This window comes from Pristiophorus japonicus, chromosome 5, assembly GCF_044704955.1.
Source record: "Pristiophorus japonicus isolate sPriJap1 chromosome 5, sPriJap1.hap1, whole genome shotgun sequence".
Lineage (NCBI taxonomy): Eukaryota > Metazoa > Chordata > Chondrichthyes > Pristiophoridae > Pristiophorus > Pristiophorus japonicus.
The window spans coordinates 289,650,087-289,668,658 of NC_091981.1; the positions used below are offsets into that span (position 1 = coordinate 289,650,087).

At 43.5% G+C, this 18,572-nt stretch overlaps 1 protein-coding gene and 1 non-coding gene across 6 annotated transcripts in view; both read right to left on the reverse strand.

The window, feature by feature from the left end:
• arhgap39 (Rho GTPase activating protein 39) overlaps window positions 1–18,572 on the reverse strand; it is a 618,982-nt gene that overhangs the window by 427,585 nt on the left and 172,825 nt on the right. The window lies entirely within an intron of this gene.
• Window positions 8,356–8,428, reverse strand: trnak-uuu (transfer RNA lysine (anticodon UUU)). The gene has a single exon. It is a non-coding gene; the product is annotated as a tRNA-Lys (tRNA).

The window sequence follows — 18,572 nt, forward strand, 5'->3', positions numbered from 1 at the left end:
TAAAGGTTTAGCATGATTTTCTTGCTTTTGCATTCAATGCCCCTACTTACAAAGCCAAGTATCCCATACACTTTCTTAACTGCTTTATCAACTTGCTCTGGTACTTTTAAAGAGTTGTGAATATATACCCCCAGGTTCCTCTGCTGTTGCACCCCCTCAAAATAGTACTATTTAGAAACATAGAAAGTAGGTGCAGGAGTAGGCCATTCAGCCCTTCAAGCCTGCACCACCATTCAATATGATCATACAACTTCAGTACCCCCCATTCCTGCTTTCTCTCCATACCCCTTGATCCCTTTAGCGATAAGGGCCACATCTAACTCCCTTTTGAATATATCTAACGAACTGGCCTCAATGGTAGAGAATTCCACATGCTCACAATTTAGATTATGCTGCCTCTCCATGTTGTTTCTCAAGAAGTACATCACTTCACACTTACCAATATTAAATTGTATCTGCCATGAGTCTGCCGATTTCACCAGTCTATGTCCTCCTGAAGTCTGCTACTAACCTGCTCACTATTTACTATATTACCAAGTTTTGTAACAGCCGCAAAATTCAAAATTGTACTCTCTATACCCAAGTCCAGGACATTAACAAGAAAAGCAACGGTTCTACTACCGATCCCTATTGACTATCCTTTCACTCTTTATATGTTTATAAAATACTTCAATGTTCCCTTTTCTCATACACTCTTTGCCCCTCTTAGTACCTTTTTCAGTTCTCCTCTGCACTTCATGGAAACAAACATTTACTCTAAAAAGGAGAGAGAGAGAAATAGCCACTTCAAATGTATATTACATCTGATAGCTATTAGACAGTTCAATACAAAAACTGGACAAGTTGCCTTTTTTCCAGCTCATATCAGTTTTAATTCACAGGATTGCAAGAGCCTCATCGAGGGCACCCCTGTAAAGTAAACCCAGTCTGAGACCATGGGCTTCTCAAGAGGGAATCCTAGAAAGTTATAACACAAAAGGAGGCCATTCGGCCCATCGTGTCCACGCTGGCTGACAAAGAGCTAACCAGCCTAATACCACTTTCCAGCTCTTGTAGGTTACGGCTATTTCAAGTGCATAATCCAAGTACTTTTTAAATGCTATGAAGGTTTCTGCCTCTACCACCCTTTCAGACATTGAGATCCAGACCCCCACCACCCTCTGGGTGAAAAAACTTCTCAAATCCCCTCTAAACTTCCTTCCAATTACTTTAAATCTACGCCCCCTGGTTATTGACCCCTCTGCTGAGGGAAATAGGTCCTTCCTATCCACACTATCTGGGCTCCTCATAATGTTATACCCCTCAATTAGGTCTCCCCTCAGCCTCCTATGTTCCAAAGAAAACAAACCCAGTCTATCCAATCTTTCCTCATAGCTAAAATTTTCCAGTCCAGGCAACATCCTCATAAATCTCCTCTGTACCCTCTCGAGTGCAATCACGTCCTTCCTGTAATGTGGTGACCAGAACTGCACACAGTACTCCAGCTGTGGCCTAACTAGTGTTTTATACAGTTCAAGCAAAACCTCCCTGCTCTTATATTCTATGCCTTGGTTAATAAAGGCAAGTATCCTGAATGCCTTCTTAACCACCTTATCTCCCTGTCCTGCTACCTTCAGGGACCTGTGGACCTGCACTCCAAGGTCCCTTTGTTCCTCTACACATCTCAGTGTCCTACCATTTAATGTGTATTCCCTTGCCTTGTTAACCCTCCCCAAATGCTCTCCAGGTTGAATTTCACTTCTCTGGATTGAATTCCATTTGTCACTGTTCTGCCCATCTGACCAGTCCACTGAAATCTTCCTGCAGTCTACAGCTTACTTCTTAATCACCAACCACACGGGCAATTTTTATATCTGCAAACTTCTTAATCATACCCCTAATATTCAAGTCCAAATCATTGATATGTACCACAAAAAGCAAGGGACCCAGCATTGAACCCTGTGGAACCCCACTGGAAACAGCCTTTCAGTCACAAAAACACCCATCAACCATTACCCTTTGCTTCCTGCCTCTGAGCCAATTTTGGATTCAACTTGCCACTTTGCCTTGGATCCCATGAGCTTTTACTTTCATGACCCAGTCTGCCTTGCTAAAATCCATATACACTACATCAAATGCACTACCTCACTGACCCTCCTAGTTACCTCCTCGAAAAATTCAATCAAGTTAGTCAGGAACGATCTTCCCTCAACAAATCCATGCCGACTGTCCTTGATTAATTCGTGTCTTTCCAAATGAAGATTTATCCTCTCCCTCAGAATTTTTTCCAATAATATTCCGACTACTGAGGTTAGGCTGTCTGGCCCGCAATTAAACAATGGTACAACGTTAGCAGTCCTGCAGTACCACACCTGCAGCCAGACAGGATTGGAAAATGATGATCAGAGCCTCTGCTACTTCCTCTTTTGCTTCCCTCAACAGCCTGGGATACATTTCAACTGGGCCTGGGGATTTATCCACTTTCAAAGATGCTAAACCCCTTAATACTTCCTCTCTCACTGTGTTTATTTCATCTAATATTTCACACTTCTCCTCCTCGATAGAAGTGTCGGCAGCGTCCCTCTCTTTTGTGAAAACAGACGCAAAGTATTCATTAAGAACCATACCCACATCTTCCGCCTCCACACACAGGTTACTTTTATGGTCTCTAATACTCTTTCTTTCTTTTGTTATCCTCTTGCTCTTAATGCATTTATAAAACAACTTTGGGTTTTCCTCGATTTTACTTGCCGATATTTTTTCATGCCCTCACTTTGCTTCCCTAATTTCCTTTTTAATTTCACCCTGCACTTGCTATACTCTGGGGTTTCTGCACAATTGAGCCATCGGTATCTGTCATAAGCTTCCCTTTTTTCTTTATCCTACCCTGTATATCACTAGACATGCAGGCGGCTCTAGATTTGTAAATCCCACCATTTTTATTTAAGGGAACATACTTGCTCTGAACCATCACCATCTCCTTCTGAATGCCTCCCACTGCTCTGACACTGATTTACCTTCAAGTAGCTGGTTAGAAACATAGAAATTTACAGCGCAGAAGGAGGCCATTTCGGCCCATCGTGTCCACCCCAGCCGACAAAGAGCCACACGGCCCTCGGTCAGCAACCCTAAAGGTTACATATAAACCCATGAACAATGACAGAAAGGCAAAGAGCACCCAGTCCAACCAGTCCGCCTCACACAACTGCGACACCCCTTATACTGAGACATTCGACACTCCACCCCAACTGGAGCCATGTGATTTTCTAGGAGAGGCAAAAACCAGATAAAAACCCAAGCCAATTTAGAGAGAAAAAATCTGGGAAAATTCCTCGCCGACCCATCCAGGCGATCGAAACTAGTCCAGGAGATCACCCTGGCTGTATTCTATTCCCTGCAGTACTTACCATTATATCTGCTCCGTCCAACAAAAGGTCATCCAGTCTAATCCCAATTACCAGCTCTAGGTCAGTAACCCTGCAGGTTACTGCACTTTAAGTGCCCATCCAACCATCTCTTAAAAGTGGTGAGGGTTTCTGCATCCACCACTCTTCCAGGCAGCGAGTTCCAGATCCCCACAACCCTCTGCGTAAAGAAGCCCCCCCTCAAATCCTCTCGAAACCTTCCACCAACCACCTTAAAACTGTGCCCCCTCGTAATAGATCCCTCCACCAATGGAAATAGACCCTTACTATCCACTATGTCCAGGCCCCTCAATATTTTGTACACCTCAATGAGGTCTCCTCTCAACCTCCTCTGTTCCAATGAGAACAAACCCAGCCTATCCAATCTGTCCTCATAACTAAGATTCTGCATTCCAGGCAGCATCCTAGTAAATCTCCTCTGTACCCTCTCTAGTCCAATCACGTCCCTCCTATAATACGGCGACCAGAACTGCACGCAGTACTCCAGCTGTGGCCGAACTAAAGTATTATACAATTTAAGCATAACCTCCCTGCTATTATAGTCTATGCCTCGGCCAATAAAGGCAAGCATTCCATATGCCTTCTTAACCACCTTATCCAGCTGGTCTGCTACTTTCAGGGATCTGTGGACAACACTCCAAGGTCCCTTTATTCATCTACACTATTAAGTGGCCTACCGCTTAATGTGTATACATTATTTGCCCTCCCAAAGTGCATCACCTCACACTTTTCTGAATTAAATTCCATTCGCCACTGCTCTGCCCACCTGACCAGTAGATTGATATCCTCCTGCAGCCCATCACTTTCCTCTTCATTATTAACCACACAGCCAATTTTAGCGTTGTCTGCAAACTTCTTAATCATACTCCCTATATTCAAATCTAAATCGTTGATATATACCACAAAAAGCAAGGGACCCAGTACTGAGCCCTGTGGAACCCCACTGGAAACATCATTCCAGTCATAAAAACATCCATCAATCATTACCCTTTGCTTCCTACCTCAGCCAATTTTGGATCCAACTTGACACTTTGCTCTGTATTCCATGGGCTTTAACCTTCATGACCAGTCTACCATGTGGGACCCTATCAAAAGCTTTGCTAAAGTCCATATATACTACATCTTACGCACTATCCTCATCGACCCTCTTGGTTACCTCCTCCAAAAATTCAATCAGGTTAGTCAAACACGATCTTCCCTTAACAAATCCGTGCTGACTGTCCCTAATTAATCCTTGCCTTTCCAAATGCAGATTTATCCTGTCTTTCAGGACTTTTTCCAATAATTTTCCCACCACTGAGGTTAATCTGACAGGCCTGTAATACCCGGCCTATCCCTTTTTCCCTTCTTTAACAAGGGTACGACATTAGCAGTCCTCCAATCCTCCGGCAGCATGCCCAGATCAAAAGAGGACTGGAGAATGATTGTCAAGGCCTCTGCTATTTCCTCTTTTACTTCGCTCAACAGCCTGGGGACTTATCTACTTTCAAAGATGCTAAACCCCTTAATACTTCCCTTCTCACTATATTTATTTCATCCAGAATATCACACTCTTCCTAGATGGCAGTATCTGCATTACCCCTTTCCTTTGTGAAAACAGATGCAAAGTATTCGTTAAGAACCTTAGCAACATCTTCCTCCTCCACACAAAGATTGCCCTCATGGTCTCTAATAGGCCCTACCCTTTCTTTAGTTACCCTCTTACTCTTAATATATTTATAGAACATCTTAGGGTTTTCCTTAATATTACTGGCCAAGAATTTCTTGTGCTCTCTCTTAGCATTCCTAATATCCTTTTTGCAGTCCACTATGGCTAAATCACATCACAGCTTAGTAAAATTGGCTTTTCTCCAATTGAGAACTTTTATTCCTGATCTATCTTCGTCCTTTTCCATAACTACCTTAAATCTAACTGAAGTATGATCACTAGAGGTTTTGCCTGCTGCAAACTGGCAGTGGGAAACATATACATCGGCAGTTAAGCCTCATCAATCATTTTTAGTCTTGAACGTAGGCCAGCAATGTGTGTCTGGTATTTGGAGACCTCTCTGGCATTGGGCAAGGTCCCAGAGTAGCAAATGCAACTTGGCATTAACTGCACGTGCGCGCACAGCTACTGTAAAGTCACATTTGCAGCTTCGAAGCGAAACATATGTGCATAAATCTCAGTGTCGATGCTAAACTCGCCTCCCAAGATAAAGTGCAGGGAGTGGCATGGAGAGGATCGGATTAGGTTACAGAACCACTTCTAATGAAAGTGATTCTGTAATATAAATGTGGTGGAAGGAGTTTGGGAACTTCTACACTGGAACTTCATATCGAGACTTTGCCAAACCAAAAAATTGCTGACATAATGAGCCAAGCACTAAATTTTACAGCATGCAATCGTTTCAAGTTGGGGAGGCGGGGTGGTGGGGAAGATTTTTTTTACGTAAGGAAAGCTTTGAATCCCACCAGGCACTCCACATGGTGAGGAGTGGTGTGATGTTTTCCTCGTGGAGAGGCCAATACACTGTGAATAACAATCAGGAGTTGCAAGCCAAACTTCTCAAAACTGCTGGGAATAAATCAAAAGTTCTGAAGCTTCATCACAGGCTCATTTCTTTGCTTAAATTCAAAGCATTAAAAATAAATTCACCCTGGGGGACCTGGGTTTAAATCCAGTTCAGACTGATATAATATTCTCTTTCTGCAGCTCAAGAGTTTGGGCTGTCCCAATACCATTCCCGGTGGGAATAGATCCACAGCAGGCAGAATAAAAACCGTACCACAATACAGAACTGAATTGACACCCTCACTCTGAAAGGCCACAGGAATGTAAGAAATGGAAAAATGTCACACTGGTGCAATGGGGAGCATTCGGTGTCAGCTGTGGCTCAGTGGTAATGCTCTCGCCTCGGAGTCAGGAAAGTGTGGGTTCAAGTCCCACTCCAGGGACTCGAGCACATAATCTAGGTGAACACTCTGGAGGTGCCGTCTTTCAGATGAAACGTTAAACAGAGGTCCCAGTTGCCCTCTCAGATGAATGTAAAAGATCCCATGGCACTATTTCGAAGAGGAGCAAAGGAGTTGTCCTGGCCAATATCTATCCCTCACTACACAGATTATCTAGCCATCATCACATTGCTGTTTGTGGGACCTCTCTGTGCGCAATCTGGCTGCCGTATTTCCGACATTACAACAATTCAAAAATACTTCATTGGTTGTAAAGCACTTTGGGACGTCCAGACGACGATGAAAGTTGCTATACAAAGACAAGTTTTTCTTTTCTTGAGTCTGGGGCTGAGGCAGAGTGGAAGGAGCCTATATCTTTACACCAAACCCGTGCTATATCAGACCTGGGGAGCACTTGATGCGAGAAATAATTACCCAAAATGGAAAGGACTCCATTCCCCAACATCTCACCCTGATTAGCACAAAACAATCGCAGTAACAAGAAACACAAATATAGTTTGGTGCATATCCTTCTTTCAAGGCACTTACTCCAATATCCTGACAGCATCTACCTATTTGCATAACAACCTTCTACACAAAGCTAAGCAACTGCAGCTTCATATACAAATAACAAAGTCCTGGTCATCTTTGTTGGTTAAGTGTAGGGAAATTGGATTTGGCAAGCCTTCCACTTAAATTAAAATTGGAAAAATAAATGCAACTGCGACATTGATCTGTTCAGAGAAGGAAATCTTTACACAGGTATAATATGCGCAGATCATGAGAAAATTAGCACCCAGCACAAGCCAGGATCCAATGATCGTGCATTTGCGCGGTCAGAAAGGACAACATTCTTCCATCAACACTGGCACAGCTCATATTTTGTTATTTGAGTGTGTGAGTGTGCATATAGGGACCAGATCAAGTCTGTGGTTTCCTTGGAGAACCTCAAAGGCTAATTTAATAGCTTACTTGTAGAATTCAAATACCATAGAGATTGAAACGCTCAAAAAACCCTCTTGTATCAGTGTTTTGAGTTCTGATGAAGGGCCTGGATGTTATCAGTGGCAAACAAATGGCGCTCACTGTTCATTACACTTGCACTACTCCACAACACTGCAGCTTTTTTTATTTGTTCATTGGATTTGGGCGTCGCTGGCAAGGTCGGCATTTATTGCCCATCTCTAATTGCCCTCGAGAAGGTGGTGGTGAGTCGCCTTCTTGAACTCGCTGCAGTCCATGTGGTGAAGGTACTCTCAGTGCTGTTAGGGAGGGAGTTCCAGGATTTTGACCCAGGGATGACGAAGGAATGGCAATATATTTTTAAGTCAGGATAGTGTATGACTTGGAGGGCAACATGCACATGATGCTGCACTCATGCGCCTGCTGCTCTTGCCCTTCTAGGTGGTAGAGGTCGCAGATTTAGGAAATGCTGACGAAAAAGCCTTGGTGAATTGCTGCATTGCATCTTGTAGATGGTGCACACTGCAGCCACGGTGGTGGAGGGAGTAAATGTTTAACGTGGGGGATGGGCTGCTTTCTCCTAGATGGTGACGAACTTCTTGAATGTTGTTGGAGCGGCACTCATCCAGGCAAGTGGAGAGTATTCCATCACACTCCTGACTTGTGCCTTGTAGATGGTGGAGTCAGGAGGTGAGACACTCGCCGGAGAATACCCAGCCTCTGATCTGCTCTTGTTGCCATAGTATTTATGTGGTTGGTCCAGTTAATTTTCTTGCGTGATGAGCGCTAAAACAGCACAGCGCCCTCTACAGGGGATCTTCCACCTACGTGAACGGGACAAGCAACAGCGTGTCTGAATGGGGAGAAATTACAACATGCTGCGGTGCAGAGGGACCTGGGGGTCCTTGTGCATGAAACTCTTTTGGATAAATTTCACGCAGCAAGCTAAGTTGACCGCGGCCGGACTCGAGCCTGCAATCTTCTGATAACTTCGTGGTTATAATCGAAGTCAGACGCCTTATCCATTAGGCCACGCGGCCGCTGCCAAATAATTCACCCAACGTGGGGCTCGAACCCATGACCCTGAGATTAAAAGCCTCATGTTCTACCGACTGAGCTAGCCGGGCTTCTTAAATTCAACATTTTGAAACAACTGCCTCCTCGTCGGGGAATTGAACCCCGGTCTCCCGCGTGACAGGCGGGGATACTCACCACTATACGAACGAGTACCTGCATGAAACTCTTTTAGAATCCAAAAAAGTTAGTTTGCAGGTGCAGCAGGTAATCAGGAAGGCAAATGGAATGTTGGCCTTCATTGTGAGAGGGATGGAGTACAAAAGCAGGGAGGTCCTTCTGCAACTGTACAGGGTATTGGTGAGGCCGCACCTGGAGTACTGCGTGCAGTTTTGGTCACCTTACTTAAGGAAGGATATACTAGCTTTGGAGGGGGTACAGAGACGATTCACTAGGCTGATTCCGGAGATGAGGAGGTCACCTTATGATGATAGATTGAGTAGACTGGGTCTTTACTCATTGGAGTTCAGAAGGATGAGGGGTCATCTTATAGAAACATTTAAAATAATGAAAGGGATAGACAAGATAGAGGCAGAGAGGTTGTTTCCACTGGTCGGGGAGACCAGGGGGCACAATCTCAAAATACGGGGGAGCCAATTTAAAACCGAGTTGAGAAGGAATTTCTTCTCCCAGAGGGTTGTGAATCTGTGGAATTCTCTGCCCAAGGAAGCAGTTGAGGCTAGCTCATTGAATGTATTCAAGTCACAGGTAGATTTTTAACCAATAAGGGAATTAAGGGTTACGGGGAGCGGGCGGGTAAGTGGAGCTGAGTCCACGGTCAGATCAGCCATGATCTTGTTAAATGGCGGAGCAGGCTCGAGGGGCTAGATGGCCTACTCCTGTTCCTAATTCTTATGTTCTTATGTCTCCTCAACCAATCAGATTGAAGGATTGTGCCGAAGACACAGTCTAAACCAGGCAGTGCAAGTTAGAATATATAATTAAATGTAAAATTATGTACAGAAAGTGAAATAGAGGGAAAGAAAATGGGATTGAGTTGAAGATAAAAGACAAAGAAAAATGAATTTTCTTTTTTTAAGATCTCCAATAATTAAAATCTGAAGGAATCATCCCAAGCGGCTCTTATGGAGCCCCACCCCTCCACTAAAATAAGTTTAAAAATATATATATTATTTCATCTCTCAGAAATAACCCAAGAGCTGCACAGGAAGTACAGTGTCATGAGAAAGTAGCACTTGGATATATGCAAATGCAGCAGCTGTTTTACACAAGATCCCACAACTGACATGAAGATGAACAAGTTATTCCTTATTTTAGCAGTGTTGGCTGAGAGAGGAACCTTGGTCAAGAGAACCCCCTAATCTTCTTTGAATATTGTGATGGAATCTTTAAACCATCCCCTGAAGAGACAAATTGGTTTGTCACCTCCGACAATGCAGCACTGCCTCAATCAGCACTGGAGCGTCTGTTGCCCAAGTCCAGACGTAGGACTTGGATCCACGATCTTCTGACTCAAGAGGTGAGAATGTTAACTAAGCCACGCTGACACACACCATAGGGTTACAATATAGCACTGCATTGGTAGAGGCTTCGCAGCTGTCAAACTATCCTCGGCCTTGGCCAGAAAAGTCTGCATTCCAGAGCGGGGGCAAGGATGGAAATGTTCATTTAAAAAGGATCATGAGTTAATACAGTACACTATGATTGACTATCCCACTATATACTCCATCTAGGTTCGCACAGTTGAATATCCCACTAGATACGCCATCTAGGTTCTCACAGAACAATTGTGACGAAGGTATCAGAGAGCACCCAACGGACTTTAGCCCAGCAAGGGGTCAATAGGGGGAGAAACGGTCGGAGTTGAGCCATCAGCATTTTGTGGTACGCAAGCCAACATTTCTTCTTTGTAAGCAGGGCCATTTAAACCATGCTCAAGAGGCCAGCACTCTCCAATTTCAACAAGGTTGCCAATGATATCTCTTAAACCATTTAAAAATAAATATGAGCATTTACAAGAAAACAAACTAGAGTTCAAAGCAATCAGCCCCTGAGATTATGTCTCTTTAACCAGACTAGGGTGGATACAGTTGAGGTTTGGCAAGTGACTCCCAATGGCTGTTTTTCATTGCAACATGTGTTAAACATTATCCTCACTCACCTTAATGTTGCTGCCCATAGATCAGGGCGGTGGCGGGGGGGAGATGAAATGAAAAAGAGGGATTGGACTGACCATTGCTACCACACATATCAGCCCTGTCCCTCACCCCACTCACCCACACAACAGTTACACAGATTTGCTTTTCCTTCTTTAAACTGGGAACAGAAAACTGGAAGAGAAAGAAGTCAAATGTATCTGTATAATCAAAATCCCGACAGGTAATCCTGAAGCTCCAGACTTGAAGGGGAATGCTGATTGGCAAGTGGGAAATAACAAGAGTGCCAACACTTGCACCCAATATAGCTTTTAATTCCTTCTGCACCTTTAGCAGTCACAACACTTTTTCTCCAATAGACGTGGGAGCATAAAGCGGCTATGGGTCTTGGGCCCCGTGTAAAGGTGGCACAGGCCACCAGTTTGTTTACTGAAGAACCACAGACTCGACAGCATGACTGTGTTTGGGGAGTATTGCACTCCTCAGAAAAAAGTGGCACCTCAATAATCAACACGGCATCAACAGACTGCTGAATCCAAGGCGCCGGAAAAGGTGCTACAGTGCCCTCAAACAAAATAGTTAACAATGAATAAGTTCCACGTACACAAGAGGGAATGGTAGCACAATGGTTATGTTACTGGACGAGTTATCCCGAGGCCTGGACTAATTATCTGGAGACATGAGTTCAAATCCCACCGTGGCAGCTGGGGAATCTAAATTCAGTTAATTAAATAAAAATCTGGAATTAAAAAGCTAATATCAATAATGGTGACCATGCAGCTACTGGATTGTAGTAAAACCCCATCTGGTTTACTAATGTCCTTTAGACAAGGAAATTTGCCGTTCTTACTGTGTCTGGCCTATATGTGGCTCTGAAATGAGTTGTTAAGAAGGTGGCTCACCACCACCTTCTCAAGGGCAACTAGGGAATAAATGCTGGCCTTGCCAGCGACGCACACATCCCGTGAACGAACTATACAATCACAGTTACGTTTTTAAAAAATAATCTATTTTAAATACCAGATCTTACAATTACTATTTTCACACTCTGGTCTCAAAGGACCATGAGCAATGAAACTGTGAAGTCGGCTTGTACCAAAGTACAAAGACGTTCCTGAGCGCTAAATTATTCAACTGTGTTAAACTGGCACTAAGTTAATTATGGGTGAAAGTGGGTTAGTAAGCCATCTGAATAAAACCGAGAAAAATCAAACATTCTCCCCATGTTTAAAAGGAATTTGCAGTTTAACTGCAGAAAGGCTGACTCCATTCCCACTGCAATCGGTCTGGACTCACTTTAATTAAAACCAGCCTTCGGTAACAAAGTTGGGAACCCAAATTGAACAGAGTCACCTCCCCTGGATTATCTCTATATAAAAAGGAAAGAACAGGACTGTAAAGTCTGTAAGCATTTTAGCAAATTAACCCAGCTCGGGTAATATACAGGCTGAAGTCACATGATACAAAACTATATTTTGGAGATCTATTTGTGCCCCAATCAAAGGGACTGACTCTGGTGCCGAGAGCAAAACATTGTTCTCGTTTTTGGCACTTTTGCTGGCATCACTCACAGGTTAGCTGCTGAGTATAGCTTTCGGTACACAATTTATCTCAACAGGATAAGAACACTCCATACTGCAGCCCTGTAACATTTGAATCTCTTAAACCAGCTCCCTGAGCAACTGACAATTTTGTGCCAATTATAGGAAATATCCCGTTGCTGATCACAGATCCTAGGATTTTGTTCAGCCTCCCAAAATGCATTTGACATGGACACCTCTCAGCTAGAAAAGCAAGCGGACTTTTCTTCCAGCAATTGAATGTGATATTCCAAACGGCGTGCACACACCTCCCGGTAAAGCTTCCCGCTTTTCCAGGTGTAAAAACTGCACAGCACTTTTGTGAAAATCTGTAAGTCCAGCAGTTTGTTAATATGGGAAATTTTACAGCTACTCACCAAGGCCAAGATTCATCAGCCCAACAAAAACCTTACACTCTGAGCAGCATTTGGGAATGGTGAATTACAAATATTACCAACAATCAATTCTGACAAGTAATGAATTATAAAAAGGTGACTGTGTGTAGACTACTTCTTAACCTCAGTTGGCTTATTCGCTGATGTTGTGAATCTCGGTTCTCGTCCTTGGCGCCATTTGTCCAACAGCAACATGCCCAGATAGCTGGCATGGAACCAAGAGTGCAGTGTAATGCTAGCAATAAAACACAAAAGGAAACTTTTACACAAAAATTACACAGAAATGACAACACCGAAACAAGCTGCTCGGTCCGACCAGTCATTCGCCACATGATCAATGGTCCCAACCCCATGTGCTCACCTTGTTCCCTTATGCCTTTATTCTCCTTTCCTTCAACCGCCCATCTAACCTATTCTTAAATGTTGACGTGGTCACTACTGCCATCATTAACTGCATTCTACAGCCTTCAAACCCTCTGCATAAAAAAAAACTTCTTGCACCTAAATTCTATCTATATCTCTCTGTTCTCGGCCCATCAGTCTGTTTCGATCCACTCTGTTCTGCCGTCAATTTTGAACACCTCAATCATATTTTTTCTTTTTCTTTTCATCCATGGGATGTGGGCGTCGCTGGCAAAGCCGGTATTTATTGCCCATCTCTAATTGTCCTCGAGAAGGTGGTGGTGAGCCGCCTTCTTGAACCACTGCAATCAGTGTTGTGAAGGTGCTCCCACAGTGCTGTTACAGAGAGAGTTCCAGGATTTTGACCCAGCGACGATGAAGGAATAGTGGTATATTTCCAAGTCAGAATGGTGTTGGAGTTTAGAAGGATGAGAGGGGATCTCATAGAAACATATAAGATTCTGACGGGACTGGACAGGTTAGATGCGGGAAGAATGTTCCCGATGTTGGGGAAGTCCAGAACCAGGGGACACAGTCTTAGGATAAGGGGTAGGCCATTTAGAACTGAGATGAGGAGAAACTTCTTCACTCAGAGAGTTGTTAACCTGTGGAATTCTCAACCGCAGAAAGTTGTTGATGCCAGTTCATTGGATATATTCAAGAGGGAGTTAGATATGGCCCTTATGGCTAAAGGGATCAAGGGGTATGGAGAGAAAGCAGGAAAGGGGTACTGAGGGAATGATCAGCCATGATTTTATTGAATGGTGGTGCAGGCTCAAATGGCCTACTCCTGCATCTATTTTCTATGTTTCTATGTTTCAATGTGTGTGATTTTGGCTTTCAGGATTCTATTGCATTCAATGTTACCACTAAGGCCTCGCTAAGGTGCAATCCGATTAAATCAGACATTCACACTACACCCACTCGGACTATTAAAAATATTCAGGGACGTTATTATAGATTTTGTCTTGCCAAGCAGGGTTTTGTTTGTAGAGAATATTTAGAGCTGTATAACACTAAAGTGAGATACTGGAGGTGGTAGCAGTGGGGAGAGCAATTCGGAGGTGTTGAAATAAAATCACACAAGAAGAATATTGGCAAAACCAAGTGTTTAGCCTTATGATTTTACATTAGGCCTAGCAACACTAAATAAATCGAACGCGTGATTAATAATTCAATACAAGCCACAAAGAATTGAAAATAATATACAACCAAAACCCACAAATACACACACAAGGAAAATATCAACCGTACATCCTTGAGTGTTGAAGCCCATTTCGACTCTCGTGGAAAGGACCATCAAACATACTAGAGTTTATTCCCTGTATACTGCAATTAATCAGCTGCTGGCAATCCCAGGACTGCATCCAGTGATAGACCTCTGATCAGCAATTTGGTCCACAATAGCTTGGATCTCTGCTGCAATTTATCAGCAATCTTTCAAAGAAGAAAGGAAACATCAAACAAGAACAGACAACGATCAGCTTTATCTGGTTATTTACTGCTGAGCAGAGAGAGCAACGATTCAACACCGCCAAATTATTAGAAACATCCACTTAGACCAACACTGCAGGACCCCAGCTTACAACAAGCAAAGCTGATGGGCTCAATTGTCCCCAATTATCTGCGCTGCTTTTTTGGAGTGAATTAAAATCTCCAAGTTTCCCCAAAGTTTCTGCGCCAGTGTAATTCACTTAGCTACGGTTTTTTTAATCTCATTGGGGGCGCAACCTGCCACCTGCGTCAATTCTGGCTAATTAAGCAAGTTTGGCCAACTACGATTTTTCTTAAGACGGCGTTTGTAATCGCTCTGAAAAATCTTCTGGGCATTTAACAAAATTAGCGCAGGTAAGAGAATCAGCGTGGAAGAGCCAATTCCACAGCTGGGACAGCAGCGGTAGAGAGGGAGAGAGGGGGGTAATTAGAACCTCCTAGAATAATTATTCTGTTATTCCGACTCTAATCCCTTGATTTGTCTACAGATTCCTCTTATTTACGAATTCTGTAGTACAACTCCATTACTCTAACAATCTCCTTTTTGTCTTTAGTCTCCAATGAATCGAATTCACTTTAATCTGGGCTTTTGGCATGGGCTAGGAGTGGCACTGGTCAGGGTGGGGAAGGGAGGCCTTTCGGCCTGGGCTAGGAGTGGCACCAGGCATCGGCCCGGGTGGGGGGCTGGGGGCTTTCCAATTCGGTTTACAGGATAGACACAAAGACTCTTTAATATTTTCATGTTGGTGAGCTGCTGCCTTAAATAGCAGTAATGTGCAAGGTGCTTGTACAGGTTGCTGTGAGCTGGCCCGAATGTATTGTAGGTTTCATTTTCCTCAGCCCGCAGTGTGTCCCCTGTTACCCTGGCAACCCGATCTTTTGGGCGCAAATCTTAGGCTCCACAGAGCTTAAGGACAATGTGCGCTGGGCCACATTCACAAGTTAAAAAGGGGAAACTTGCAACTTGTTCTTTGGCGTAGTCGGGCCCAAATAAAACAGGCGTAAGTCTTCAAATATGTCAAAAAACGGCATTGGGGAAAACTGAGCCTAGTCTCTACAAACAGCAAGCTCTCAAAGTGGCTATTGGACACCAGACCCCAGGGAGGGAGTCAAATCATCTAGGTTTACACAACTTCTAGAATTAAAAGCAGTCAGGTGACAGTGTGTGGTCCAAAGAGGTTTGAAAAAAACCCACCACAAGTCTGATGTTTTAAATAATGGAGTTATGGTCATAACTGTGCAGGTGTGGATGTACAAGGGCAACTAGAAACCAGATCAGGCATCAAATTGACTTTGAATCCAAAGACTTATTCAGCAAAATAGTCACCTTACAAGGTTTAGTCTAAGTAAGCAATATAAAGCAGAAAAGCTGCGATCAGATCAAGGGTCACACGCAAAGTATTATCTTACCTGGACATTTCAGACCCTGACAATACATTTCTACCACTTTCCATTTTTATTTCAGATTTTGCAGTCGTTCTATTGCAACACACAACAATATGGATTTTTCCAATCCAAAAAACTCAACAACTAAATGGCTTTTTCAGCCGTAGTAATTTGCTGGAAGATTTGTAGAATTTGTATGCGGGCAGAAGGCAGAGGGGGATATAGCTGGAAGAGTTGACAGGTCTGAAGAGGCAGCCATCGCACACACGGTTGTGCACACAGTAAGGAGGTTGTTTCGCAGCTCACTGCACACGTTTGCTATATTTACTTTGTGTCACTTGCTCGCACCCTGGAATCCATTTATTGCCTGAAGAAAATAATCCAACAAAGTAATCGCCCGTATTGTATGGATGCTGGAATGCTTAAAGCAGTCACTGTATTACTCTTTTCATTCTTGTGTGGGACTAACACACAAAGAATCCAAAGTAGTAACCCGGATGGTAAATTTCGGAGAAAAAAAAAACAACTAGGATGTTCAGAATATTGTGTAGCCAGTCTAGTTTCCAAGCTTCAGTTGAATTTCCAGAAGTGCTGCTGAAATAACAAGATTACTGAAGCCCAGGACTAATAAGCTCTACCTCCATTCGTGTTAATTCAGTTCACTCTCACCGGTCAACTGTATGTCCATCCAGTCAATCCTTACAATATCAGCAGTCTGGCCTTCCAATTATGTCCAGTCAAGATTGGTAGGGAAGGCATTGTTTCGGGAAAGTTACAGGGGCAATCACTTACTGCACACCAACACACCATGCCAACTGACCCTAGTTATTTCCTACATCACAAGTGACTACACTTCAAAATTACTTCACTGGCTGTAAAGCACTTGGGGGATGTCCTGAGGTTGGCAAATGCACTACATAGTCTTTTTTCTTTTCATCGTATCCTTTACAAACATTTTACTGTAATCAAGATTTGAGAGAAAGCAGCACAATATTTTTTAAATATTAGCACCTTCCCAGAAAATGTGTTTATATTTAATATACACATTGATCAAATATAGAATACCAATACCGAATTATTTATTTCAGTCTGATATTGCAATGTGTTATAAATCATCGGTTCACTTTGAGCCACGTGCACAGATGTGAATTATTGCTGGGCTCCACACTCAGCCGCCTCTTTAAATCAAGTCCATTTAATATGGTCTGTGCTACATGGCACAACAAATAACCGTGGAGAACATTTAAAAACAATACTGCAGCTCCCACTCACACTGTTTCATAAAGCTATTTGCCCTGCTCTCCAAATTCAGGACATCACCAGCATCCAGAGATGTATTACTGCCTGTAACACACATCAATCCTACTTTCTTGCACATTTTGCAGTTCAGACTGTGAACTGTTATTACTAATAAGGCTGGGTCACATTACCATTATCTCTTTAATTGGATACAAGTACGACATAACTTGAGTTTGTCAACTACTGTACTATGAAAGATCACAAACCAAAACATTGGCAAGGCTCAGAACTGCCTTTCTCCGCTTAAGGTTTTGATAGAATGTTTTGGAAAAATGAAAACTGAAATGCAAAAAAAAGTATTCGACTCTCAGATGTGCTATTGTCACTATAAAGCTTTCAAAAACTTAAATTCTTCATCTCACCCCAAAAAATCCTAATTTATAGGTTTATGCGGAGGAAAGCCAGGCCTCACATCAGGGATGGGCAATGGCACAAGTATCCATCTATAAATGATGAGAGTGTGGGTTTTTGACGAGGTTAAATAAAGAAATGTTGGGTGGAAATGCGTTAAAGGTTAAAGCGGTTTTTATATTGGGCCAAGGCCCGTGCTCATATGGTCGGCTGCAACATGAAAAATAACCACGCGAGCATTCACCAAGGCTGCAAGGTCAGGAGGATCCGTTTTACCAGGCCAGGCTTTTGGCTTTTCACACTAGATCGTCTTTTGGGTTTAGTGTCACTAGCCACTCCTAGAAGCAGACCTCTTGTCCCTTACAATCAGGAGTGGGTCACATCCAGGTAAATGATAGTGTGATCTAGGGATCGGAACACAGAACGCTGATTTGGCACTCCAGTTGCTGGAATATATGCAACGTCTTATTTGCAAATGGTGGATTTGCTAAGCATTATTCCAAGTTTGGACACAGGTTTTGAACCAATAAACAGTTTTATTTACATCACAAGTAAAGTATTTCCCTATACCTTGACATAGAAAATCAAAGTCACGGCTTCCTTTCTCGTTAAAAATGGATCTTAAAACTAGGTCACTTCCATCTACGAACTCTTGGCGTGCCTTTGCCCCTCCTACTGTGCCTGCTCGCACTGTAATCCACGACCTGGTTTCGCTGCCGTCGCCCTCCTGCAGTAGCATGCACTGCTCCCTGAAGTGGCATGCCACTGCACGCTGCTCGCTCCAACGGCTCCGGCCTGCTGCTGGTCTTGCAGGCCGGGACCGCGCCGATTACCGGGCCGGGCCGGCGCACATATTCTACGTACCCTATGTATCACAACATTTTACACTCCATCCCACCCAGAGCCATGCGACCTCCTGGGAGAGGCAAATAGATAAAAACCCAGACCAATTGGGGGGAAAAAAAGGGAAAATTCCTCTCCGTTCCGTAATTCTAGGCCCCAATATCGGAGGTCCGCATCCAGAATGCACTGCGTACTCGAATATGCCTCATCCATTTTAGAGTGGAGTCATTGCTGCGCATCTCCACAAATCTTTTACTGAAGAAAGCTGCACCTTTCCTCTCCCAGTATCCAGAGTATGACGGCAAGGGAGATCTCATCTGGCACCAATTG